Raw genomic sequence first — 13,281 nt, forward strand, 5'->3', positions numbered from 1 at the left:
TATCCTTGCTTCCTGTTGGAGGCAAGTGGGAAAGGATAAACAGAATTTAGTTAACCTCCAGGTCAAAGCCATATGTGTGAGATCTAGAAACTTTGCTTTTCTTTGTTAGGGGCATTAGAATAGCAGATAGAGAATCAGACCTGCAAACATGCATATCAGCTTTTAGTTTTCTTTTATTAATTGTTCATTTAACTTAGATGAATAGTTCTTAATCAATAAGAAGTGTGAGTTATAAGACCTCTTTTTCATGACTATCACTGATTGAATTCTGAGGGTATTAATACTAGAGAAGAAAACACAACCTAATGTAAGCAAATATAATTGATATCTGAAAGCCTAACTTTTCTTTTTTTTAATTTTTCTTACTCTTTATTTATTTTTGAGATACAGACAGAGTGAGAGCTGGGGAGGGGCAGAAAGAGAGGGAGACACAAAATCCAAAGCAGGCTCCAGGCTCTGAGCTGTCATCACAGAGCCCAAAGTGGGGCTTGAACTCACGAACCGTGAGATCATGACCTGAGCCAGAGTTAGACTGAGCTCAGTCTTACCCAAATAAGCCACCCAGGTGCCCCTAAAAACCTAAACTTTTCTAATTAACTATTTAATATAATAATTATATCTCACATGTTATAATATACTTACTTCTAGATTATGTATGGAAATAGTGATAAAAGAGAGCTTGGATAAATGAGAAGAGCTGCATTTTAGCTTTTATTATCAGTCTCTTCTTTTTCTTTTTTTTTCTTTTTTTTTTTTAGCGTTTTTATTTATTTTTGAGACAGAGAGAGACAGAGCATAAGTGGGGGGAGGGGCAGAGAGAGAGGGAGACACAGAATCCCAAGCAGGCTCCAGGCTCTGAGCTGTCAGCACAGAGCCCGACGCGGGGCTCGAACTCACGGACTGCGAGATCGTGATCTGAGCTGAAGTCGGACGCTTAACCGACTGAGCCACCCAGGCACCCCACTTCTTTTTCTAATGTTTAAAAAGTTAGAAAAGTGGTAAACTATTTTAGTTTGTGTCCACCTCTTTCATCCATGTCTAATATTAGGAAGTGCTAAAGAGCAGTGAACCAGACCGTTTTGGAAGACCGAGAAAGATGCCTCAGTAAACCACATGTTCCACACCCAGTCTCTGAATAATAAAGAAGCAGAAAAAAAAAAAAAACTAAATTGCTAAAGCACTTATATTGGCACTCACTTCCAAGAAACTCATCAACAGTAATACAGGGCAAAAGTTACATTTGTTGATTTTATAAAAATAGATTTGAAAAGGTCTACATTGTTCTTTTTCAAGTTCCTAAAGCTGGGTTGAAATTTCTTCCTTCCAAAGGCTAAATTGGGGACTTCTTTGCTACAGATTTTGCCATAGAAAGTTAACGAAGTACAGATGAAGAGTAGCATATACATGGACCACTGCTGTTGGACAAGGCTAAATATGAGCTGTCAAAAGATACAGCACCACTCTGGGTGTGTTCAGAAATCTATGAAGACTCCCTGGACCCGGCCTCCCATACCTCTCATGCTGTCTGTAAGAAAACTGTAATTACTGTGCATGCCATTAGACTCCAAGGGAAGATATCTTTGGGAGAGAGAAGGAGAGAAATCAAAAGCTGCTTCTACAAATACTTATAATTAAATGTAAAAAAAAAAGTACGGGAAAGAATCTAAAGTAAAGGTTTCTACTTTCTATATAAGGGACCGCTTATAAGATAATTAGATAGGTTTCTTCTTTTCAATGAATAGAATTAACTGAAACGTAACTTCTTTTGGTTCATGTGCAGAGAAAATAATGTATTCCTTTGTGCACTGGGGGTCTGTTCAAGATATGTCCAAGAAATTTAATGTGTTTATGCTCTAATAGAACATAACCTCGACATTTCCTAGTCCTAACTGTACCACTTACCAACAGTGGGGTCCAGGATCAGACAGGACCAGAAGGAATTTAAGGTCCCAACTTATTCTAAAATCTCCCATGTCTCTTTTCTGAAAGCTTGTTTGTCTCTCCACATCCTCACTCCTACTCTTGTCTCCTGTCTGCTGCCACCTTCCTCCCCTGCATTCCCTCCCTCAATCCCCCTTCCTTTGTAAATCCAATTTAAGGTCTCCATAGCAACCACTGCAGCCCCACCTGTGTGGCACCAGAGAGGGACAGAAATGGGAAAGGAAAAAAGGGGGAGAAGCAGACAGGAGAACCCAAAGAGTGAAAACATATCACCCCTGTCAACCTCCCCATTCCCTGTCCCCTTTTCCACCTATAGAATCAAGAATAGGATGAAGAAATTGAAATGTTTCTCATCTGGACACAAACCAGCAGTCATGATGGCTCAATCTTTTAGTGAGAAAGATAAAGCAAAACATTTTTTTTTTTTACTTCTTTCTAATAGGTTCATGTCCTTCCTAGGATGAGAGGGGCTAATAAATAGTGAGAGAGATGACACAAAAAATATTCATGAGGTCTGTATTTCTTTCAGGAACCTTTGAAAGTCTTACAATCTAGATGATATAAAACTAAATTTTGAAGTGACTGTTCAGGCTGTTTATATATACTAGATACATATACAGGATTTATTCTTTTTTGTTTCTCAGACTCACTAGAGTTCAGTCATCAAGTTCTATTCCACGCATGCGGATAAGCCTCCAACCTCTCCAAACATTTGAAGAATCTGTAAATTAAAGACATTTCAAAGGAATTCACATGATCTCATCTGGACTGCCGCTTGATCTTGTTGGCTATTCTCTAGCGTTCTTTTTAGAATGGATCAGTAGCCGAAGGGCTGTAACCGATCATCTTATTTCAGCACTGGAAACGTGAGGCACTTTGCACTGGGTTCAGTTCTATTCTGTTATGCTATTCCTGTTTGTCAGTAGGTAGAAACTTTTCCCATTCCCCAGAAGGCAGTACCTTCTGTGAATAGTTGCTTTAGACAAGCATTCATTGTTCAGAGGGTTTGAGTCCTCAACTGAGCAAAAGCTACGGCATTATAAAGATGCCAGTTTAAATTTTTTTTTTAAGCTTGAATTTTTGAAAGCTAGAAAGGAACCCTCACTGTTGAGGCAGCCGTGAAAGAAAACCTCTTTTCACAGCCCCTGAACAAGTGGATGAAGAGAGTAAGAGTGCAAGTGCAAAGACTTGGGAACCTGGCTTTTTTCCAAGAAAAAGAAAAAGCCACAGTTAGAAGAAGTAATTGAACACTTTGGAAATCCCTTTGAAGACCTAATGCAGTGGAACTTTTTTAAATGAATAAAAGCTAAATGCATAATAATTCCATGTAAGAAAATATAAATGAATGTTTGAAGTACTAAGTAATGAATTTATAAATGTTTAATGTAGTGAGACCAAGAAGCAGCACCCCTCGGTAATGTGTGTTTAGCATTAGCAATGTTGTTACTTGGAGGAGACAAATGAAAAACCTGGCAAAGTTTTACCTCTTGTTATTTTGTGTCTTGAATGCTTTGCCTGGTTCCCAGTGATATTAGCTGTATTGATCACTCTTATTCAGTAGAATTTTGTGCACTTTGCAAACAATTTTGTACATGGAGGGAAAAAGCAAAATAATTAGACTCAACTCTAAAAACGTTCCACTCCTTCATATTGTGGCTGATACATTAAACAATCTTATATGTTACTTATAATAACAGTAGCAGTAGTTACATTTACGTAGAAAGTGTAAGAATAGATTTTAGCTCTGTTAATAGAACACATAGTATGAAATTTTGATATCTTGCAATATGCACTATTTCTTAATAAAAAGGTGTGGAAATCATCGACATTTGAAGAACTTTGATGCAAAAACACATGTGTGTAAGAAAACAGTAGAGGTTGAGATCTAAAATGGCAAAAGCCTCGAATGTTTATCCTGCTGAAGGAGAATGTGTTTTCTGCTAAATGGGGTATAATATGTTGTGTTTGTAGTAGATAGATCAGGTGCAGGCAATCTTCTCTAAATATTTCGATGGTTTTGTGTGTGTGTGTGTGTGTGTGTGCCAACTTTCTCTAGACTCATTTCTCTACCTCCATCAGAAATGCCTCAATTTGCGGAAAGTCAGAGAATACTGTTAAACCCACCACCTGCACACATGCACACCTGTGCACGCACATACCCACAGGCTAACATCTTTCTACTTTGGAGCAATGTTTTCACTTTGGACCAGATGCTGCAGAGGAGTAACAGTCACTTAACAACATAGGTGTCTAAAGAGGAGGAATAATGGATATGGTGAAGTGTGACAAAATTCTGAATCAGAAAAAAATAACAGTGATAACAGAATCTTAGGATTGGAAGGGAGTTTAAAAACCATCTAAATCAACTATCCATCACATTACATTACCCTTCATTCACTCTGAGGCTCATTTCTAACTGGTGTTACCTTGGAAAACCACTGATTTCTGGTTCTTATTTTGCATTTTGTATGTGGATTGATTTCTTAGCCTGCCCCACAAGATCTCCTCTGTATGGAAAAATGTTACCTCTTTTTATTTTTTTTTTCCAAAGTGTGAAAATAAAGCAACGAGACTGATTTTCTTTTGTGAGTCATATCCGATCTCTAAAAACAGTTCCTAAAATGGAGTTGCCAAAATATCCCACATCATGGCAGCATGGCTGGAGTAAGCTTATGAGGTAACTCTTCTAAAAGATATTTCAGTACTCATTTTATAATCTCATATATCTCTGTAATCACATGATGAGCTTTAATACTAAACTTTAATACTCAAAGACATATGTGAAAACACATTGTGCTTATTGTTTGCACAGAACAATAACATAATCTCTTTGTTAGGGATCTCATTTGGTGAAAGCAGGGTCTGACAAAATTTTATCTTGTTCTCACTCAGTTATCCAAACACAAGGAATGGTCCTGATCTGAATTAAAACTCTGTCTAGTGTCAAACTGAACAGATGCAAACCCACTTTTGGAGGGCCTTTTCCTGGAAATGAACTCTTTAATTCAATAACTATCTAATCCAAAAATACTCCACAGAATATGAATACCTAGTTCAATTCATTTTACGTATTAAAGAATATTTTCATCAATAACATTTACATGCTCATTTACATTTAATTATACAACGTAAAACACTTAGAACCATTAAATACACAAAGATTGTTTTGAATTAAGTGCTTCTAACATCATTAACGTTATTATAATATTCAAAAAATTAGTTACATATTTAAGGAAACCCTTATTGTCTGTTCTTGTTAAAGGTTATTTGGAACTTGTAGTATTATCTACAGTTATATATATTATATACAACTATATATATATATATATATATATATACAGAAATATTACTAGATGGGCATTTATTACACCTAAATAACAGAATTCAATTAATAAAAAAAAAGACCTTTATATCACTGAAACAGAGTTTAAAGTAAGTAAGTGTTGTCATTTTGTTTTGTTTTGCTTTGTTTTGGCAAATTTGTTATAAAGGTCCACAAATGTAGGCATGTAAGGACACATTCCAATGTATTTTATCTCTAACTGTTAGTAAACTTACAGTTCACTAGTAATCCTGTAGAATTTTGTCACAGAGCTATAGACATGGAGAAGACATGTGCTTTCGGTCTCATTTTAGAATTTACCTATTACGGTACGTGGATATTAATGTACTTCATAATGGTGTTGTTGAAGTAGATGCTACAATATATTTTAGTAGATCATTCTAGTACTTAACCACATTTCCTGGTAAGAATGAATTTATCATCCATTGTTCTTAAAAGTCTCATGACACTTGGTAAAATCTATTCTCTCTGGGGATGAGTAAATCATGCCATATATTATCTTAAAGATCATTAAGCCTTTGCTGCTCTAGATATTTTTAACTAGATATTCCTAGTTTCTTGTAGATCTAGTTTTACAAACTTTTCCACTGTTTATATTGTTTTTCATTTCATATTTGCCTTTACCAAAGAAGCATTGGCTTCTTATCTGATTAGAACCAACTTCTTCTTAATCACCTTAGAATTATTCAAAGTCTCATGGAAATTCTTGATGCTTTATATATATGATTCTCTTATCATTTTATTTTGTAAAACTATCTTAAAATATGTGGTTCTGAGATCTTTTTCTCTCATGCTATGTAACTGCCAACCTATGCCTTGTGTTTCTGTTCCTCATTCTTATAGTATCTAGCCACTCTGCATGATTAGTGTTATTTATATTGTAATCCTCTCCTCTCAGATGCTTATGACTTAATCATATTTAATTATCAGCAAATTCAGGAAGCTCTCAGCTTCCCCTGTTTCATTAGAAGAACTTTCCCAGGATACTTCTTCTCAGGCAAATAAAAAGAAAAAGTGAACCAATCCCACTGTCGAGTTACAGAAAACAGAGGCACTATGGATTATCTAGTAAGCCGCAGATCATATTCTGTCTTACTTGATCTATACTCTGGAAGTCAAACTGATCTTAATCATCCCCATGGAAAGGCTGAGTTAATTTAATAATTTAACTTATAACTGTGCCACAATTATAATAGTGTTATGATAATGTTCAAAGTGCCTTCAGTTAATTTATCTCTCTTAATACTGGGGAGGAAGGAATTAAAGTAGCTGCCCTACGATCCAATCACTCTCTGTGAAAGAGCAGAAATGAGGATACTGAGGGCAGGGATAGGGAGCAGGTAATTTAGTATAATCTTTTTAGAAAAATCTGAAAACTGGATATCTTAAATGAACCAATACTACTTACCAGGAAAAAATACCTGATCTGTGGAACGCTCTTAGCGTTCCCATATTCCTGGGATAGGATTATGACAATAAATCTGGAATTTGCGGATTTATGGAGAATGAGAAATACAGAGATTTGCTGGCTCTCTGTGGTATCAAATATAGATATTTCATAATTCAAATGCCCCACTACTGGGTGAGTCAAGGAAAGGTGATGAAGCATCACAGGGTTGCACACAGATGAAGTTATGGATCCAATGGGTCTACCAGGTGGGGAGCAATCAGTTTTACCTTTAGAAAGAGTGTTTGGATCACTTCTCAGCCTTTTGGCTAAGACCAAGTGAAGAAAGGGTATTTGGAGAAGGATCCTGCAAATGTCACCAATAATCTGTGCACAAGATAGGCGCACTAAACTCCCTCAGCCAATTTCATTGAGGGTTGGACATGGAAAAAGTTAATGTAGATTCTGATTGGCAAATAACTCATGGGGAAAAACAATCTACATAATTAGGCCCAATTAAGAAATTATTTTCATTATTTCAGCTCGCCAGAAAAGCCTCAGAATGAGACAGTGGTGTGACTTGAATGTTTAAGCTAGCAAACGTTTGGTTATGCTATCAGAGTTGCTGCATATCTGGATCCATTTACAATTTATAATGGCACAATTGTTGCCAAAGTTCACAGGAGATTTGGGTATAGAGATCCAGAAATACTGGATTTGAAGAGGAGCAGTCACTTCTCATTTTTGTTATTTCAGGTTATGCACTACTGGAGAAGTTGCTTGTCTGTACTGGCTGTTGATGACAGGGAACTCATCCTGCACCAAACTATTAATGTGATTGCCATGGCATTCAACCTCAAGTCTCATAGGTCTCTGGGAAGAGCTGACCACTGCCTCACCACCTGTCTGCTAGGGATGAGTGCTGAATGGAAGTCACAGAGAGCTTAGTACAGGGTCCTGTGGAAAGTGATGAATGTTTCCTTTGAGGATTGATCATCCTGTACTGACAATGTTCAAATAGGATGTGACATGCAAGTGCATGGGAAGGACAGCAATGATAAAATGAGAAGGCGGATGGCACCATTAGAGCAAGGATCTTTTAGCAGTCATTTCACCTCCTATTGGAGAAGTCTCCCCCTTTGAGTCATTTTCTTTGGCTCCCAGCACACCCACTTATCTACATTCCAAAAAATGCATATGTAAAAATAGTTCTTATGTATAAAAATATCTGGGTCTTGAATCACTTTGATTTATTTTCTATGATGCTTTCAGCTTATTTGTGACCAAGTTCCTACCAAAGCCATTCTTCATCTAGTTTTCACCTTAACACACACACACACACACACACACACACACACACACACACCTCTGTCCCCTGTTTTCTTCAGTCTGCATTAGATATTTCTGAAGCTGAATGGCTAGAATTTATGAAGAAATGTGGGTATAGAACAATATTTCTCAAAATATGTTCTTCGATTGGCTACATCACAATGCTCTAGACGTCAGAATCTCTTAGACTATAAAAATGTAGATTCTTTGGCCTCACCCCAGGTTTGGAGTAAGGATCAGGAAACCTGTATTTTTAGCAAGTGTCCCATGTAACTTCTAAGAAAAATGATCATTGACAGAACATTGGGTTGGGTGTTTATAAAAAAGATTGCTATCACATGAGTATTTTTCCTTTCTTTTTATCTAAGTAGACTTGGGAAAGTTATAAAAATGTTCTGGGCTTTAATTTCCTCATCTAAAAATAGAGCAATTAAGTTGGATAGTCATAGAGGACTAGTCCAGGTGTTCGTAGTACAATTCATCATCTAGTTGTTCAGAATAAATGTTTTAAAATGAACTATTGAGACAAAAAAACTTACTCTCTTAGACAATTTGCCTTGCAATTATGTCATTTCTAGTGTCCTCTGGGAAGCTTCCTATAGCCACAAGAGCAGCAAAACATGGGGAAGGAAAAAATATGTTTAGTGAGGGGAATGCCAATGGTTACACATTCCTGGCAACTTTCTCAGTTCTCTAAGGAATTGGCAATGGTGGCTATTCCATCTAATAAAATAGGATGTGATCAGTATGTTAATGAGCAAAATATTGTTGTGCCTCATTGAGCTCCAAGTCTAAAAACTTTCTCAAAAATGTATATGCAATTAACAAAATTTTATTTAAAAAATGTTGGTATTTGCTTTGCTTTCCATAACATTTCCCTGTGTGTGTATGTTTATGTATGTAAATAACAGCAAAAAAAGCCTGCTATAGGTCTGTTGTTCTTAATTTTAGTTATAAGCCACATGCCTAAAATAATTTATTTGAAAATTTGACCCTGTATGTCATAAATTACAAAATTGATGGAAAATCTTCAGTGAGAAGACTTAACAATTATGAGTTGCAAGATAACAGAAAGAAATAGAATGTTGTCATAAGATAATGGCCACTCACTGTGAGATAAATGTCAAGGCAAAGTCATGGCAAAGTCTGGCCATTTATCAAAAGTAAACATTGAAGAAAAGTAGGATACATTTATCAAGAAACTGTTCTAGTCCAAAAATTTTATTTTTCTCATCCTAGCTGATGTATGATTTAGATGCTGTCATTTCACCTGCCAGATGTTTGTGCAGCTAAATGACTTGGGTCATTGTTGCCTTATTTAGAGTTATATAACCTTGATTTTTGAGTGATGATTTTGTGTAGTCCAATAAATATCTTATAGTAAGAAAATAATTAAGAAAGTTGATTGATTTGGCTTAGTTTTAGCTTCTTTTTTCTTTCTACTTAGAATTTTTTATGTCTTCATCTATTACTTAAAAGTGATTTAGTACGGTTCACATTAAAATGCATGTTCAGTAAATCAGTAGCCTAGAAATTCAAATAAAAGGCTAGAACTGAGGAGAATTATACTCAAAATTATTTGGATATAGGCATAAATTCTAACAAGTATAGTGATTGCTTCTACACCTCTTATCCTTGACATGTGTGGCCTATTGAACCACAGTATCATTTGATACTGACAGCTTTATTGTCAACCGTAACCATAGTCATCTGTACCCATCACCACTCCTAAATTACTGTAAAAAGAGGCCACCATTTTTCTAATTTAACATGTTCTTCTACATTCCAGCCATGATGGTGAATTTGGAATCTCCTTAACTTCTTTAAACAATAAGACCCATAGACCAGCTTCATCAAATGGAAAGCAAGCCCCCACTAATTAGTAAGCTGAGAAAATATGGAGAAATCTTTGTATAACTAATACAAGTTTAAGTATATATTGGGCACTAAGGTAGCTCAGTTGGTTAAGTGTCCGACTCTTGGTTTCAGCTCAGGTCATGATTTCACGGTTTGTGAGTTCAAGCCCCACCTTGGGCTCTGCACTGACCATGCAGAGCCTGCTTGATATTCTCTCTCTGACCTTCCCTGCTCACACCCTTTTGTCTCTCAAAATAAGTGAATATACTTTAAATAATTTAGAAAAAGCAAGTATAGCGTAAGTATATATACTTTATTTCCAGAACTACTTTATTATGGCATTACTTAGAGTATAGACATGGTAAAGATATTCCTCTTCTACCCTGTAAGTATTCAAGGCAGCTGAGTATAAGTTTCAGAATCTTGCCAATTCCTGTGTCTTGCACACTCATCCTCTTTCAATTGTATGAGAGGCTGATCTGGATTAATGAACATCATGGACCATAAAATATAGGTACCTAAGGCTTTTAAGTCCTTCCTTCATTGCATCCTTCCTTCATTCATCTGTTCAACCAAAACTTATTGAAGAATGACCATACGTGGTCACTGTATAGAATGCACATGTATGTGTACACACACACATATGCACATGTGTGTATACATTTAGGCAAGGACAAGTAATTCAGTACAATTGTGAGCATATGTTTGGGGTAGGTTGAAGAGCAAGTGGGAAATGTCTTGAAATAGAAAACAACTTTAGAATTTAAAAGACCTTCTGTACTTCACCAAGATGTTTGAATTTTATCCTGCAGGAAACAAAAAGTTATGGAAAGACTTTAAATATAAGAATGATGGGATCATGCCTGACCATATTAAAGGCATCATGGAAGGAATAAAATATTAGAGATGGTAAGTCTTTGGCACACTTTAAGAGTTGGTGGTTGCTTGAAAAAACAAAGGAATAGTAGAGGTGATGAGAAGGGGATTGACTAAATATATATAAGAGACCAAATTGACAGGTCTTGGTAAGTTATTTAGTGATAAAATAGGAAGGAATGATTCAGGGGAAACTCGGATGTTTTTAGCTTGGAAGCATAGAATTGTGATTAAAAACAAAACAAAAACAAACAAAAAAATTAAAAAACACACTTTGTAGTGAGAGTTTAAAACTGGTTTTATTTTATTGATGTGACCTTGGGTAATATGCTCAAACTCTTTGTGCCTAATTTTTTTTTTTACTTGTAAAACAGGTATACTATTTTTACCTCATCAGATTATTGTGAGGATTAATGAATGAAGGCATATTACTATTACTATCATTTTAATTATATCACTATTATTACGTGTTACATCATTATTATCACTACCATGATACCATAACCCCAAATAAAGAATTCCAAACAGATATGATTTCGAAGAAAAGATAATGTATCCCATTTTGGATGATCAAACCTTTTATTTAAAGATCTAAGTTAGAAAAGACAAATAGGTCATTAGAAATGCATTTCTAGAAAGAGGTGATAGCTGGCATATAAATTTGGAAGTCAGCCACATACAGGTAACATTTGAGGTTATGAAATAGCTTGGATTGCCCAAGGGGAAAATATTTTAAAAATAAGGGAAGGGGAGAATCATGAAAAACAAATCAACCTTCATGGAAATACTACTATTTGAGCAATGGGTAGTTGAACCATCATTGTAGCCTGAAGATCAGAGATACAGTGGAAGAATGTGGAAAGATGAGTGAGATAATCAAATATATAGGACCTCCCCCCCCAACAAAAAAAGATGAAGAAGCCTGAAGTATGCTCATTGGAATTCAACAAATGATTTTTGTGAATGAAGTGATTCACTAGTTTGATAATTGAGAAGTCACTGGTGGCATAGCAAGCTATTTCCATCTGTTCCTATCACATTGCTTGGCATGTGAATACTCTGAAAATAAATATTAGAGTAAAAAAAGTAATTTAGGCAATATTAAGTATGCAGTTTAGATTTCAGTAGGCTAAGTTATTAGGAGAGAAATGAAGAAAGTTATGCTTTGGTAAAATTATAATTGTAGACAGATTTTTCTATTAAAGTGAATTATGTGCTATGTAAATTTGCCCGATATTATTATTCACTATTATTGTAAGAGTATATGAGTTAGCAAATTTTGTCCATGGGCTGAGGAAAGAAGACACTCATGTTATGAAGAACCTATGGAGGAAAAAAATGTAAATTTTTTGTGTCGAATAAACTATGTGGATACAAGCATGTTAAAAAACCAAAGATTTCCTGTACACAAGTAATAATCAATTAGAAATTACAGTAAAAAAGTGACTTCATTTACAGGAACAAATGCGAAATACAGGATCACTAAGAATGACTTTAACAAGGAATAAACGATACCTACAATATTTTGCTTGGCTTAGTGGAATAAGTGAATAAACAAATTCCTGAATGGGAAGATTGGAAAAAATTATTTACTATAAGATTTGTTTATATATTTAACTTAATTTCAATCAAAATCTCAATAGGATACCTTTAGGCAATTGAAAAATCTCTCCTAAAATTTGTATATGCAAACAACCTTTGGTAAAGTAATTTGGAGAAAGATGAGTAAATAGTTAGACAGAACAAACTATTAAAGCACATTAAAAATAATTGAAACTCAGAATTCAATTAAATAAAATAAGAAATCTCAATGAGCACAATTCATAATAAATTATAAATTATTCATTAATTTAGAATCATAATAGCTAATGAAATAAAGAATATTTAACTTCATTAATGTTGAAAGGTATACAAATAAAGAGTACAATGAGAAATATTCTTTTCCTTTTTTGATTAACTGATATATGAGGAGGACTTATCCTATTATATTTGACAAAAATAATAATATGCTTTAATGTTTATATTCTTTGTCCTTGTAATTATATTTCTATGAAGCTATTTAAGGAATTTTAAAATATTTAAAAAAGACATTTATTTAAATATGCAGTACCTATTGAAACATTATTTGTAATAGCAAAATACTGGAAGAAATCTAAACGCCCTACTTAACAAGAAAAGTTAATTATGGCAATCCATGTCATCTAATATTATACAGGCATTAAAATTCTAATTAACATGGGAAATAATTATTATAAAATTTTGAGTAAAAAGCTAGATTCAAAAATATATAAGCAATTTTATTTAAAAGGATATATGTAATATATAATGGATATTCTTTCATCCATTTTGGGGGGGACAGGGGGCCTGATTTATGCATTGCTTTGCTAAGGATACAGTAATCCCAATAGAAAAATTGAAGTGTATGTATTTAGAGGCTTATCAGAAATCTATTAGCCTGCACTCTTAAATTCATTACATCTCTTTAATACTATTCTCCAGACTAAAATAAATATATTGACAAAATTAATTGACAAAAATGATACTAACA

At 34.7% G+C, this 13,281-nt stretch overlaps 1 protein-coding gene across 4 annotated transcripts in view; it reads left to right on the forward strand.

Annotated features, from left to right (window-relative positions):
* Positions 1 to 13,281, forward strand: part of FUT9 (fucosyltransferase 9) — a 201,227-nt gene that overhangs the window by 44,628 nt on the left and 143,318 nt on the right. Inside the window, exon 1 of one of the 4 annotated variants that reach the window (XM_047860804.1) lies at positions 10,686 to 10,766. The exons of the other annotated variants lie outside the window; for them this stretch is intronic. The gene's annotated coding sequence lies outside the window, so the exon portion shown is untranslated. Of the gene's footprint in view, positions 1 to 10,685; positions 10,767 to 13,281 lie in introns of those variants that run through there. 4 annotated transcript variants of the gene reach the window in all.

This window comes from Prionailurus viverrinus, chromosome B2 (genome assembly GCF_022837055.1).
Source record: "Prionailurus viverrinus isolate Anna chromosome B2, UM_Priviv_1.0, whole genome shotgun sequence".
NCBI lineage: Eukaryota > Metazoa > Chordata > Mammalia > Carnivora > Felidae > Prionailurus > Prionailurus viverrinus.